Raw genomic sequence first — 14,974 nt, forward strand, 5'->3', positions numbered from 1 at the left:
AAATCATTTTCACCTTTTGTATTCATTTATCTGTTCCATCAAGGCAAGTAAGGGAAAAGCCCTAATCTGAAATGCAAGCCCAGGAAAAACGTCTTGATTTAACCGAAGAGCCGACTCGTGCTGAAGAAGGGTCGAAACGCTTGCAAGTAGGTTTCCAACAAAATCTTTGATCATGCACGCAAGAATGGAACTATCATTCCTGTATCTTGAAGCAAAGCCTTTGTGTTTTCAGTTCTGGGTGGGCAATTCTAAGAAGCTGCTTCTCGCGCCGAGATAAAGGATATCATCCCGGGGACGAGGTGGGAAGTCAGAGAGAGTTCCGTGCTGCTGGGTTGGAATCAGAGTCACGAGAATAGAATTACGTTCACTTATTTCTAAGTGGATAGATCGGTGCCTGAGTGCGTGTGTGGATAGAGAGGCAGGCAGACAGACAGACAGACAGCATCGTGCCCTTCCCCACCTCCTACTCAGCTTCCTTAGCGTGGGCCGGTGGGTCGGTGGAAGGCCGAGCTTAAAGATTCTGTCGTGCCTGGGTTTCGGATCCCCAGTCGCGGAGAGACGGAGTCCACACACGATAATGCAAAAGCAAAGGGACTTTCTTGCCAGCTTGAGCTAGGGTTCAAGTCTCGTCCAATGCAGTGGGGCCTTGGCAAGGACTCCGGCCCCAGATCACAGCGGTTTCTATAGGTCTCGGTGTTGAGAAGCGGCTTAACTACTACTGGACTGTTTTTAGCCCTGGCCCTATGGCGACAGTGGTCAGCAGTTAGACAACAGTTTCCGGTAACAGTAAGTTTCCAAGGAGGGGACAGTGACCCCTCACGACCAACCAGACCCAACTGCCCAGTTGCTTATTTGGGTAAGTTACTCACTCACCTGGGAGTTTACCAGGAACTGCAAGTCCCGTCTCGGGGAATAAAACCCGAGGCCAAGTCGAAGCTTCAGAGTAGCTGTAGCCTGTCACAGTGTTACTCTCGCCCTCACAACCCTCACAACCCCAGCATGGCTGTCCCGTCCCCCTGTCCTCTCTCTGACACGTCTGTTTGCCCCAAACTCTCCCCCACCTTGCCCCTGAGAGATCGCCAGATCACTGCCCTCACCCGAGTCTCTCTCCGTTACTCATGCAGTACCTCACACAGTTCTGCAGGAACCCGTGTTCCAGAACATTCTGGACAAACGCTGGCACCTTCTTTGCCCCTGGGATCTTGTCTCTCCAGTTGTGGCCTCCGGGCGCTGCCGGGTCCCTCCTGTGAGGTGATGCTCGTGTGGTCCCGACTTCCGGGGATTGTCCTTGGTGGGAGGGTGAGTCTGGCCCCAGCGGAGTCCTGAGGAGAGGCGACCCCTTGGCCTGGCTCCTCACTGCAGGGCCAAGGCGCAGAGTCTGGCCGGTGTTTCACACCTGCAGGTTGTGAGGCTGGAGAATGGGCCGCAAAGCACTGAGGAAGAAATAAAAAGAGAGGCGAAAAAAAAAAACATTATTTGTAATAGTAGTCTGTACTATTATTTCTCAGTTTTAGAAAATGAAAATCGCATTGTTATCAAATTTGAAAATAGCCAGAAACTGGTTGGTGACCAGAAGCACACGAAGGAGAACGCCTGGGACCTTGGAGGGACTCGGATCCAGAAGGCGAGACCCGCGCCTGCTTCTTGGCCGGAACAGGAGACGGGGCTGGGCTGTTCACTTTGATGACCCACTTGATTTCTCAGAGTTTTTTGTTTTTGTGGGTTTTTTAATTTATTTATTGAATCATCGAGAGATGCTAAGCTGCCCGTCGTTGGGTAGTTGGGCTTCAGCCCTACAGTGCTCCAGCCCCGGCCTCCACCATGTCCATCCCCACTGCCAAGGTCCCCAGGGTCCTGCCCGCCACCTCCCAACCTCCACCCTCACAGCCCACCTCCATGGAAGGCCCCTCTCTCTCTCTCCCTCCCTCCCTCTCCCTCTCTCCCTCTCTCTGTCTCCCTCTCTGTCTCCCTCTCTCCCTCTCTCTTTTCCTCTTTTTCCCTCTCTCTCTCCCTCTGTCTCTCCCTCTGTCTCTCCCTCTTTCTCTCTTTCTCCCACTCTCTCTCCCTCCGTCTCTCTCTCTTTCTCTCTCTTTCTCTCTCTCTCCCTCTCCCTCTCTTTCTCCCTCTCTCTCTCCCTCCGTCTCTCTCTCCCCCCCCTCCTCTTGTGCACTAGGGTTTGCAGTACAGGAACTAAGAGATTTCTCTGACTTTTAAACTTAGCCAAAGTCTTGGTTTTTGACGGGAAAGATCTTCTTACACAGATATTCGAATAACGGCCCTCACGCAGGATAATCAAGCTGCTTCTCACCCAACGGAGGGGACAGTGCAGCCTCTGGCGTCCCTCATGGCCCGTGGGGCTCTTCACTCCCGACCAGAGCGACGTCGGGAGACCAGGTGACCAGGTGGCCCCTCTCACGAGGATGAGGAGGGGCTGGCACCCCCCTCGGAGGCGCTTTAATCAGGAGGTGAACGTCAAGAGCCTCAGTTTCAGAAAACGAATGACTGAAAGGTTTGAACTCCCTTCCGTATTGATCAGACTGAATTGAATATTGCTTCCTAGTGGATGTCAGCTGCAATCAGAAATTCTGCTTTTCTTCCTGGAGTTTTATTCTTATTTTCTGATATTAATATTTTTATTTTATTGGATTACCATGAGATAGAGGATTACAAAGCTGTTCCTGATTGGGTCCCACCATTTTTATTCTATTTTATTTTAAGTGGCAGGATTTATACTACTATCAGACTATTTAATAGGCTGATGTAATGCTATTAATCATGCGTCCCTTGTTCCAACCCCACTCCCAGAGCCCCTTCCCTCACCTGTCCCAATGTAAGCTCAGTTTCATAGAGGAAATCTTCAGTTCCAATAACGTTTTGCCTTCTTCCTTTTCTCACCCCACATGTGAGAGACGCTTTTCATTGTGGAGGTGGTAAACCCCACCCACATACAGACGTGTAGAGCTAATCGCCTGACATTCCACAAAATCGCAAATCAGTGACAGCTGGATTTTTTTTTCAAAAACTTTCTTTTTTAAATGAATAAGAAATAATTCTGTGCTGATGCATTTTAGAATTTACAGAAACTAGATAAATCTTACAACCGTAGATTTCAGTGAGAGTGAAGAGAATTAAGAAATATCAAGGGAATAACATAGACCATAAAAATATTAGCGAGTCAGGATGGCCGAGTGGTCTAAGGCGCTGCGCTCAGGTCTCAGTCTCCCCTGGAGGCGTGGGTCCGAATCCCACTCCTGACAGCAAGCTTCTTTGAAACTGTGTATCTCACTGTGGTTCAATGAAAAAAATAAAATATTTTAAAAATAAAAAAATATATATAAAAGTGTGTTTGTCTTTAAAAAGGGGGGATATTGACTTTATGTGAGAAAATACTATGTCATCATACTGCTTAGTACCTGCATTAGTAAGTAAAAGGTTGTACTAAGGATCTCTGGGTGTAAAAGCAACACCCAAACACCCACCGGAGAGAGCGCCCAGGACCACTGAGCTGCTGCCCAATCCAGAGCCTGTCTGTGTCCTTCCCCCCAGTGGTCCCCTCAGTGCCTGGGCCCTCCCACCGGCCCCTCTGGGTGGCTGCCCAAACGCAGGGGCTTCTCGTATTTGAGAGGCTCGAGGACCCGCGACTTCCCGGGATCCCGAGATACAGGCTCAGCTCGGTGCTCACAGCAGCGCACGAGCCTCTTGGACCGAGGGTGTTTGAGAATCGTGAAATAAGACGACGGGAGCAGAGACTCGTCCCTGGTCCTCATGTCTCCATGGCTCCGTCTCTAGCTGCTGTAGCATCTCTCCAAGAAGGAAAAATAAAGCAGTCTCGGGGACTATATCTCTATTTCTTTACCTTTTTTTTCTTTTTGGGTCACACCCAGCGATGCTCAGGGGTTCCTCCCGGCTCTGCACTCAGGAATTACTCCTGGCGGTGCTCAGGGGACCATGTGGGATGCTGGGAATCGAACCCATGTCGACCACGTGCAAGGCAAATCCCCCCCCCCCCGCCCTCTGTGCTATTGCTCCAGCCCCACAGGGACTATTTCCCTTTCTTTCTTTCTTTCTTTCTTTCTTTCTTTCTTTCTTTTTTTTATTTTATTGAATCACCGTGAGACAGTTACAAGCTTTCATGTTTGGGTTACAGTCACACAATGATCAAACATCCACCCCTCCCCCAGTGCCCATCCCTCACCACCAATATTCCCAGTATAACCCCCCTTTTCCACCCTCCCTCTGCCTCCATGGCAGACACGATTCCCCATAGTCTCTCTCTACTTTTGGGCATTATGGTTTGCAACACAGACCCTGAGAGGTTCTCACGTTTGGCCTTTATCCACTTTCTGCACACATCTCCCATCCCGACCGGTTCCTCCCTCCATCTTTTTCTTAGCGATCCCTTCTCTACCCCAGCTGCCTTCTCCCCTTTGCTCACGAGGCAGGCTTCCAGCTAGGGAGCAATCTTCCTGTCCTGTGTATCTGCTGTCCTTAGGCGTCAGCCTCATCTTATGTTGTTTCATACTCCACAAATGAGTGCCGTCCTTCTATGTCTGTCCCTCTCTTTCTGACTCATTTTACTTAGCATGATACTCTCCATGTCCATCCATTTCTAAGCAAAGCTCATGACTTCATCCCTCCCACAGGGACTATTTCTAAACCCACTTTGCTTCTTGCAGGTGGGGAAGGCGAGTCTGCACGTTTCTGTGAAGTCTCTGGACAGACTCCAGAACAGACAGCCGACCGGCAGGGCATCCGGTGCCAGGCCTGAGGGCTGAGCTTGAAGGCTCCTGTCGGGGCGGCCGGCGATGCTTCCTGAGCCGGGGGCCCACGGGGCAGCGCGGACTTCTTGCTTCCTCCTGAACCCAGGCCCTCAGAGCCGGCCGACTTCGTGCCGCCGACTCCATCCTGCTGAGGGTTCTTGCCGTGAGCGAGGGCTGGAGGGTTTTCTGCTCGGTGCTTCCGCTTTCCCATAGGAGGGCTTCCCTTTCTGGTTTGTTCGTCCAGGCTCCCGCTGCTCCCGAGGGTGCCCAGGGCTCCTCCCGGCCAGCTCAGGGTGCTGCCGGCCGTGCAAGGTCCCTGTGCCGTGTGGGTAATTCTGCACTGACTTTACATGCTCTCAAGCACGAGCACTAAACCGTCCCCAAGATTCCCGGGTGCTGCTCGTTTTGCTGAGATGGGCCCCTCAGTGTATGAAGAATTTGGTGTCCTTCAAACATCCGTCTGGGGAAAAATTTCCCTGGCTCTGCTTTGACTCAAATCCTATTCTTTGGAAGCTGCACATTAATCAAGCCAGTTGAAAATCCTGCTTTTATACGAAAGCTACTTCAAGGATCATAAAACTGTCAATGTTTTATATTGTATTATCATCCCAGAATGGCGCTCTTGAAACTTAAAGCCAAAGACGACAAAGTTTGGGAAGAACTTTTGAAAAATTGAAAACGTGGTAGGGGCTACTTCGTCTCCAGCCTACTGTTATTCTGTAGGTTTTTTGACTTAGAAAAGAAGAGGAATATGAGGAAAGCAAATACAAGCCTCCCCCTCCCCAAGGTCAACAGAGCTGAAGAAGAGACAAGAGCAACGTTTTTATTCTTTGCAAGTTTTTCTGTATGTCACAGAATCACAGAAAGTTCAAAAGGAGTGTGAAAAATTGCCAAAGGGTTGTACAAGAATACTGCTTTCTCATGTGGCCCATAAAATTAGTCTTTAATGAAAAGAAATTTAATATCTGAAACCAAGGGTTTTCTTATTATACTCAGAGAAGAAAAGATGATTCTGCCGGAAGAAAAAAAAATCCCCAGAAATAAACTAGTATTCTGTAAGATATTTACCACAGAACTAACAAATATTAGAAATAGCAAACTGTTTGATGCATAACCAGAAAAAAAAACTCTGATTAAATAGTGGTATATCTGTGTTAAAATATTAAATAAAATTTCACAATCACAATCATAAAGGTAAAGGTAAAGGCCCTCCCGTTGATCGTCGATTTGCTCGAGCGGGCCCAGTAACGTCTCCATTGGAGATTTTGTTGTTACTGTGTCTGGCATATCGAATACTCTCGGTAGCTTGCCGGGCTCTCCGAGAGGGGCGGAGGAATCGAACTCGGGTCGGCCATGTTGGCCGCTTGTAAGGCGAACGCCCTACCCGCTGTGTTATCGCTCCAGCCCATACTCATAACCATCCTGTTATTTGTCAATTGCCTCAAGCAGGCCCCAGTAACGTCTTCTTCGTCCTAGCCCTGAGACTTTTAAAAAAAAAAGTGCCATATTCAAGGCTCTTTCAGAGTTAGGAGAATGAGACCCATCGTTGTTACTGGTATTTGTCATATTGGGTACGCCACGGGGAGTTTGCCAGACTCTGCCGTGTGGGCAGGTTACAGTCGGCAGCCGGCCAGTTTGTCCAAAGTAGGAATGAGATGATAAGATGTTGGGAGCTGGGTTTTATAGTCTCTGAGTCTTGGTCGTCGATGGGATTACACGGCGCCAGGGGGCCAGTTGGTGGGTGTGACCCCCGCCTACTGGAATTTGGAGGATCTGGGTGGAGGATGCTCAGCCCCGATCCGAGTAGGCTTGGAGATCTCAGCCCCAGGAAATCAAATAAAATAAAATTTCAACCATCAATTAAAAGACTGTGACTGCAGGTTAAATGCCCACTTATGTGAACAAAAACAGAATCTAATATTTTGCGTTTACCCTATAATAAAAGTTAATAAGATTGTGAAATCAATTTGACTCTGGCAGAAGTTTCAAATAAAAGCATAAAAACATTAGTGTGGAATCTAGGTGTTTTAAATTTTAATTTATGTATTGTTATGCTATTGTTATTGATTAATAGCTTGGTACTATTAATGGTAATAGTCTTTGGGATAAATAATAATGACTGGGATAAAATGTATCTAGTAAAAATATCCTTTGGTAATAGGCAATAACATCTTGATACCGGAGTCTTTCAAAGAAAAAAAAATATTAAGTAGCCCCATGAAAATAATCTTTGTATTTAAACATAAGTTCGGGGGGGCTGGAGCGATAGCACAGCGGGGAGGGCGTTTGCCTTGCAAGCGGCCAACCCGGGTTCGATTCCCGGCATCCCATAGGGTCCCCCGAGCACTGCCAGGAGTCATTCCTGAATGCAGAGCCAGGAGGAACCCCTGAGCATCGCTGGCTGTGACCCAAAAAGCAAATAAATAAATAAACAAACATAAGTTCAAATCTATGAAATGGATCTGAGATTTAAGTTAAGCACCTTAAAATATTACTGAAAACATCCCTTACAATATTAAAACTGAATCTAAGCCCTTATCATTTTATCTCTCTTTTCTCAAGGTTAGTCACTGTTTCCAATGGCGCCAATATCGCTGCTCTGGAATACTCAGTCTCGCCCCCTCATTGGCGCCAGCATCCCTCCACCATGGCCCAAGGCCCCTCCCCACCCCCTGCGAGTCCCGCGTCTCAGGGTCTGTTCCGCTGGAGGACTGTCTCCTCTTGGCTTTGTCTCTCTTCTCCACCTATGAACGTGAGCGGCTCTTATTCGTCCCCTGTTTTTCTGGTTTCCTCCCATTGGATCCATCTTGCAGAAGACTGCAGAACTTCATCTTTTTCATAGCTGAGTAGTATTCTATCCTGTACAGGGACCACAGCTTGCTTATCCATCATCTGTCATTGGGCACTTGGGTTGATGTCAGATCTTGGCAGTGGTAAAAGCACTGTGATGAACACGGGATTGCTTTCTGCATCTGCTCAGATGAATGTAGTTTTTTTGGTTTTTAATTTGGCCCTGGCAGCCGAAGACCTCCAGAACCAGCCACAGCTATGCTTAAGACTACTCTCCATACGTCCGGACGAGCCTCACGCATGAAGGAACTGGCAGAGGAACCCAGGCACAGGGACCTGGGGCTGAGATCTCCAAGCCTGCTCGGATCAGGAATGGGCCTCCTCCACCCAGATCCCCCATCTTCCAGTAGGTAGGCATTACACTCACCAACGGCCCCCGGTGCCATGTAATCCCATCAACGGCCAAGACCCAGAGACTATAAAACCCAGCTCCCGGAAGCACATGGCTGCATTAGCGGCTGTGCGACATCTTATTATCTAGTTCTTACTCTTGGAGGACCTGGCAGGCTACCGAGAGTATCCTGCCCACACGGCAGAGTCTGTCAAACTCCCCGTGGCGTATTCAAGATGCCAAAACCCAGTAACAAGGATGGGTCTCATTCTCCTGACCCTGAAAGAGCCTTGAATGTGGCACTTTTTAAAATCTCAGGGCTAGGACGAAGGAGATGTTACTGGTGCCTGCTCGAGGAAATCGATGAACAACAGGATGACAGTGATACAGTGATACAGTGAATTTAAATTTTAGGCACAGAGGTTGACAACGCGGCTAACGAAAGGGTTTTGTGCTGAATACATCCCGCATCTCTGCTCTGCCCAGTGGCCCTGCCCACTATTTTCCCTGTGTTCTCCCCATCCAAAGCCCCACAGAGCACCTGCCCTGGAAAACTTCCTACCAAAGACCAGCTCTCATTTCCTCGTGCCCTTGGGCACTTGTTATTCCCCTGAGATGTATTTTTCGTATCCCTCATATGATGCAGATCATTCTGTGTCTGTCACTCAGAAAGGGACCCCCAGGTCCATCCAGGTGACAGCAGATTGCAAGTTACATCTTTCCTCGCAGTCAGATATCCCACTGGTACCTGCACCATCGTTTCTTTGTCACTCATCTGTTCTTGGACAGTTGGGCTTGTGAGGGACAGGCCCAAAATGGACCACCACCAGAATTAATTTAGCTTAGCTTAATAGGGCTGGAGCGATAGCACAGCGGGTAGGGCGTTCGCCTTGCACGCAGCCAACATGGCCAACCCGAGTTCGATTCCTCCGCCCCTCTCGGAGAGCCCGGCAAGCTACCGAGAGTATTCGATATGCCAGACACAGTAACAACAAAGTCTCCAATGGAGACGTTACTGGGCCCGCTCGAGCAAATCGACGATCAACGGGAGGGCCTTTACCTTTACCTTTACCTTAATAGGAACCTGCATTGCAAAATAACTGGGTTTTCAAGGAATAAGTCTAGATAAGCTTTTTCAGATCCGCTTTACAGGAGCCTGCACTGCAAAATAACTGGTTTTTCTGCCTCTGAGCAAGGAATTCAGATACAGTACTCGAAGGGTGGGGGTCAGACTAGATAACCGGGTGTCTCCCACAAGACCCATGTTGCAAGACCCAGGACTGCCCTAAAAACAGGACGTTCCTAAGCACTGACACAAATGCTGATCTTTAAACTATAGGCTAAGGAGTGATGTGCCCTTAATTGGATTGGTTAGGAAAGTGTCTGTTATTACAAATCTATTGGCTATGAAATGTGCGGGCTCTGCTGTAACGGTCGGTGAAGGCCTATATAAGATGTCCTTTGAAGAAGTTCGGGGTCTTTACCCAACCTGCCGGACCTGCGTGTCTGTGTAGGCGGTGGGACCCTGGCTAGCCAGTCTTGCAATAAACCCTGCTTGCTGTTTGCAGTCTCTGGAGTCTCTTTGTCGTTAAAGGGAGATTTCGATCCGCGCCCCAACAGGGCTGTTTCCAGGTCTGAGCCCCTTTGAATTCTGCTGCAACGCACCCAAGAGTACAGATGCAGATGTTTAAATAGCGTCTTCCTGGAGCGATAGCAAAGCAGGTAGGGCGTTTGTCTTGCACGCGGCCAACATGGCCAACCCGAGTTCGACTCCTCCGCCCCTCTCAGAGAGCCCGACAAGCTACTGGTAGTATCTCGCCCATATGGCAAAGCCTGGCAAGCTCCCTGTGACATATTCGGTATGCCAAACACGGAAACACCGAATCTCACGATGGAGACGTTACTGGGCCCGCTCCAGCAAATCGATGAACAACGGGAGGACAGTGACAGCGACAGTTCCTTCTTGTCCTACCTGAGTACCTTCCATCACAGATCTGGAAAATAGACACGGATGAGGAACACCACAACTGCAAATGAGGAATTACTCTCGTGTCGACTGGGTCCTGTTAGGAATTTGGTTGTGATGAATTTTGTTCTGGCCCCAGCATAGAGAGCGGCGTGGTTTGTTTTCACGGCGAGGTGTCAGGCTGATGGAAGAGCCGTATCCTCATCTCTGGAAACCCAGGCTCCAATAAGACTCATCTGCATTAACCATTTGGAAAACCATTTTTTTTTCTCCAAGAGACCTGGGAAAAAAATGCACAGACCTTCATGCCCTCCCAATCCAGAGAAAATCCAGCTCATCCATCTTCATGGGAGTTGCCTTGTAGAGTTTCGACAAAATAATCCACAGAGTCAAAATTATTATTTCTTTAACATAATTTTCTTAATGAAAATTTGTTTGCTGTTGTTTACGAGAAAGAAATTAAGGTAATTTAAATGCGAATTTCCCACCTGATAAATGATTCGAATTCCAGCTATAAATAAGTAAAACAAGTGTTCGGAATCTTAGCGAATGAAAGGTTCCATAAGGACTGACAAATGTTTTAATAACACATGAATTTTTATGCCATTGGTGATATAACTAGAAATCAAAAAGTGTATTAAATATGAACAACATATAGAAATATCATAGTTTATCATTTCCATTTTTTTATTTCTGCATATTCGAGCAAACATATGAAATTTGAGATTGAAAACATCTCATTCATTATTCAAACCTTATTTAAAACAACTGCACGCGAACCAGGAAAGACGAGTTTCTGCCTCTTTTTCTTACAGTGATAAAGAAATGATGGGGACTGTTCATCACGGGGGCGGTTTCCCAGAACAATGAAATGCGGAGGAAGACGCTCGGGCCACGGTGTCGGGGTTCAGACGCCCACGGGCAGCTCCTCCCTCCCCCTGCGACGTGGTCCCCCTTCCCGAAGTCCTCTCATCTCAGAGGGTCCCTGGCGGGCTGCCCGGCATTCAGGAAGTGAGGAGGGGTCCTGCAGTGGTGGGCACAGGGCTGGACTCGTGGCTCGGGAGGAGGCCAGGCAGTGGCCAGTATGGGCTCCATCGAGGATGGGAGGTGGGGGACAGGGCTGAGCCCGGGACTGGCGTGGCAGCGCAGACCAGGCCCCGGACCCTTGCCTCTGGGACCTGAGCACACGGCTCACCTGGATCGTCCGGCAATGGATGGGGGGGCCTGGACACTGGGCGGGGCCAAGGAAACCAGCCCTTCATCCTTAGGCCACTTGCCTGTCAGGAAGAGCTGCCCCCTGGGCCAGGCAAGGTTGTATTCAATCCCCAGCACCACAAGAAGGGAGCCTTGAGCCAGGAGTGAGTCTTGAGCACAGAGCTGGGAGTCAGCCCTGAGCACAGAGATGGGAGTCAGCCCTGAGCACAGAGCCAGGAGTCAGCCCTGAGCACAGAGATGGGAGTCAGCCCTGAGCACAGAGCCGGGAGTCAGCCCTGAGCACAGAGATGGGAGTCAGCCCTGAGCACAGAGCCAGAAGTCAGCCCTGAGCACAGAGCCGGGAGTGACCCTGAGCACAGAGCTGGGAGTCAGCCCTGAGCACAGAGCCAGGAGTGAGCCCTGAGCACAGAGCCGGGAGGGACCCTGAGCACAGAGCCAGGAGTCAGCCCTGAGCACAGAGCCTGGAGTGAGCCCTGAGCACAGAGCCTGGAGTGAGCCCTGAGCACAGAGCCGGGAGTGACCCTGAGCACAGAGCCGGGAGTCAGCCCCGAGCACAGAGCCGGGAGTCAGCCCCGAGCACAGCCGGCTGTGGCCCTACTCCCTTCGCTCCCAAAAGATCAAATTTCATACTCAGATTGATCCTCAATTCATTCATTCATTCATTCATCATCCTGTTATTCGTCGATTGCCTCGAGCAGGCCCCAGTAACGTCTCTTTCATCCTAGCCCTGAGATTATATTCAAGGCTGTTTAGGAGAGTGAGACCCATCAATGTTACTGGTATTTGGCATATTGGGGACGCCACGGGGAGTTTGCCAGACTCTGCCGTGTGGGCAGGCTACATTTGGTAGCCTGCAAGTTTGTCCAAAGTAGGAATGAGATAATAAGATGTCATAAAAAAGATGTCTTGATAAGATGTCAGCGGCCGTGCGGTTCCGGGATCTGGATTTTATAGTCTCAGAGTCTTGGCCGCTGATGGGATTACACGGCGCCAGGGGGCCAGGTGGTGGGTGTGACCCCCGCCTACTGGAATTTGGAGGATCTGGGTGGAGGATGCTCGACTCCAATCCGAGTAGGCTTGGAGATCTCGGCCCCGGAACCCGCGCGACTTTGTCCCTCTGCCAGTACCTTCATGCGTGTGGAGAGTGGTCTCAGCATGGTGGTGGCTGGTCCTGGAGGTCTTCGGCTGCCGGAGCCCCGGTCGGGGCGGGGAGGAAAGCTCGACCCGCTCCCCTCCAAGGGGCCCCGGGAAGGAACACCCAGGCACGGGGGCCGAAGACTGCACTGTTCTCGTCCGGGAGCTGCATTTTATAGTCTCTGAGTCTTGGCCACTGATGGGATTACACAGATGGGGTGGGTGTGCCCCCCCCCCGCCTACTGGAATTTGGAGGATCTGGGTGGAGGATGCTCATCCCTGATCCGAGTAGGCTTGGAGATCTCAGCCCCGGGACCCGCATGCCTTTGTTCCTCTGCTGGTACCTTCATGTGTGCGGAGAGTGGTCTCAGCATGGTGGTGGCTGGTCCTGGAGGTCTTCGGCTGCCGGAGCCCTGGTCGGGGCGGGGAGGAAAGCTCAACCCGCTCCCCTCCAAGGGGCCCCGGCGAGGAACAGCCAGGCGCAGGGGCAGGAGACTGCACGGGAGCTGGATCCTCAATAACAGCCAGTTTCTGATGCCATTGAGGGAGGGGGTGAGTGAGCATCAGCCCCATTTTCAACCCCTTGAATAAAAATTGTAGACATTGCAACAGCTATGTGTACCTAGGTCGAGAGGTCAACATGACAAATGACCTGGCACCCGAGCTGCGCAGGAGGAAGAGAGCGGCTTGGAACGCCTTCAAGAACGTCGAAGAAATAGCTAAGAGGACGAAGAACCTCCGGCTCCGGGCACATCTCTTTGATTCCACTCTTCTTCCTGCATTAACATATGCCTCAGAGACCTGGGCCCTACGCAAACAAGATGAGAACGCCATTCAGGTCTCCCAAAGAAGAATAGAAAGAGCTATGCTTGGAATATCACGTTTCACTCAAATGAGAGAACGAATCCGGAGTTCTGACATCCGTCGACGATCAAGGATCAGGGACGCTGTCTCATTTGCCAAGGTGTCGAAAATCAGATGGGCTGGTCACGTAATGAGATTTAAAGACGACCGTTGGACTAGAGCTGTTACTGATTGGATTCCACGGGATGTCAAGAGACCGCGTGGCCGCCCACCTACCAGATGGTCAGACTTCTTTGTCAAGATCATGAACGATCGGTTTGAGGCCCTCCATGTTCCCGGAGCGAAGAGATACCATTGGGCTACACTAGCACGCGACAGGGACAAATGGAGACGTTACTGGCGCCCGCTCGAGCAAATCGACGACTAACGGGAAGTTAAGTGATTAAGTGAAGTGAATAAAAATTAAATTAAATCGTGGTTTTTGGTGAAAAGTGACATTTTCTGAAGAAACCGCCTGCGTGCTCTTGACCAACCTGCGTGGCGCCTGGCTGCTGTGACCTCAGACAGCGGCAGGGCCTGGCTGCAGGTTTGGACGGAGAAATGCAGGAGGCGAAAGACAAGCAACGTTTGTTTCTTGAATCACTGAGCCACCCAGCGAGGAACAGAAGCTCCATCGCGGCGTGCACACGGTTCCATTGCCGGAGCGGCTCAAATATTGGAAATTCTCAGCTGAAGAGTTTCGCTACCACTTTCCAGAGCAACTAACGACTCTCTCACTACAAGCAGGGCATACGTGTGATTGGCAGGAAAGGGTGATGGAGGGAAAAGGAAGGAAGGAAGGAAGGACGGAAGGAAGGAAGGAAGGAAGGGGAGGAAGGAAGGGAGGAAGGGAGGGAGGGAGGGAGGGAGGGAGGGAGGGAGGAAGGAAGGAAGGAAGGAAGGAAGGAAGGAAGGAAGGAAGGAAGGAAGGAGGGAAGGGTTTCAACTTTTATGAGAACCAACTTCCCTAAGGAGCGACGGGTCTTTTTTTTTTTGGAGAATTTGAACATTCTTTTATTTCTGGTATGCCTTATACCCTTTCTAAAATAAACCAGTGAACACTATAAAGATTTTTGAAGAGAACCTCTTTGCAAGTTATGCAATGTTACAATTATGAATTGCTAAATAATGACACCCAAACTTAGTGGTGTGCTATTAATCTGTCGTTATCTATTACGATTTCAGGACTCCACTAAGTAATAATCATTCTGTTGTTCAATGATACTCAACATTTTATATACACCTAGGAATGTAAGGCCTAACAGTTGTGACCAAAGCTTAATCCCAGATCTTCAGGGATACTTAAGGAGGGTGTGTGTGTGTGTGTGTGTGTGTGTGTGTGTGTGTGTGTGTGTGTTTTGTGTGTGTGTAAGGAGTGATGGATCTTTAAGTTATGACTCCATCGCTCTCCAAGTGAGCTTGGAAGTCAGGATTCTACTTTCATGTTGCATGAACTTAGCCGTTTGCTGTTGCTTTTAGAGACGTGCCAATTCGAATGAGTGAATTTCAAGGGAACACAAATTTCCGATCTTCAATAAGAAATCAATGCAGAGGCAGACAAAAATCAAGTAGAAAAATTCATGATACTTTCATAATTTTGTCTTCAAGCCTTTGACAGTAGATCTATGCTGGCTGGGAGTACTCTTTAACCTTCTATTTATTGTGAAGGTTTTCGTTTAAAATTTTTTTTTGGGTTTTCAAAAATATCACATTTATATTTCAAGTTAATTTTGTATTTGATTTACCCAACTATTCCAGTTTGTCCCCAAAAGTGATTTTAAGGACATTGAACCCCCCCCCCCCTATTTTTTTTCATTTACAGGATGGCGGGTGACCCGAGTTATCCCTGAACCCAGTCCAACCAGCAGCTGGGAC

General features: G+C 49.4%; 1 non-coding gene across 1 annotated transcript; it reads left to right on the forward strand.

The window, feature by feature from the left end:
* The first annotated feature begins 3,174 nt into the window (after positions 1-3,174).
* On the forward strand, positions 3,175-3,257 carry TRNAL-CAG (transfer RNA leucine (anticodon CAG)). Its single transcript has one exon. It is a non-coding gene; the product is annotated as a tRNA-Leu (tRNA).
* The last annotated feature ends 11,717 nt before the right edge of the window (positions 3,258-14,974 follow it).

Source organism: Sorex fumeus, unplaced genomic scaffold (genome assembly GCF_029834395.1).
Source record: "Sorex fumeus unplaced genomic scaffold, SorFum_2.1 ptg000218l, whole genome shotgun sequence".
NCBI lineage: Eukaryota > Metazoa > Chordata > Mammalia > Eulipotyphla > Soricidae > Sorex > Sorex fumeus.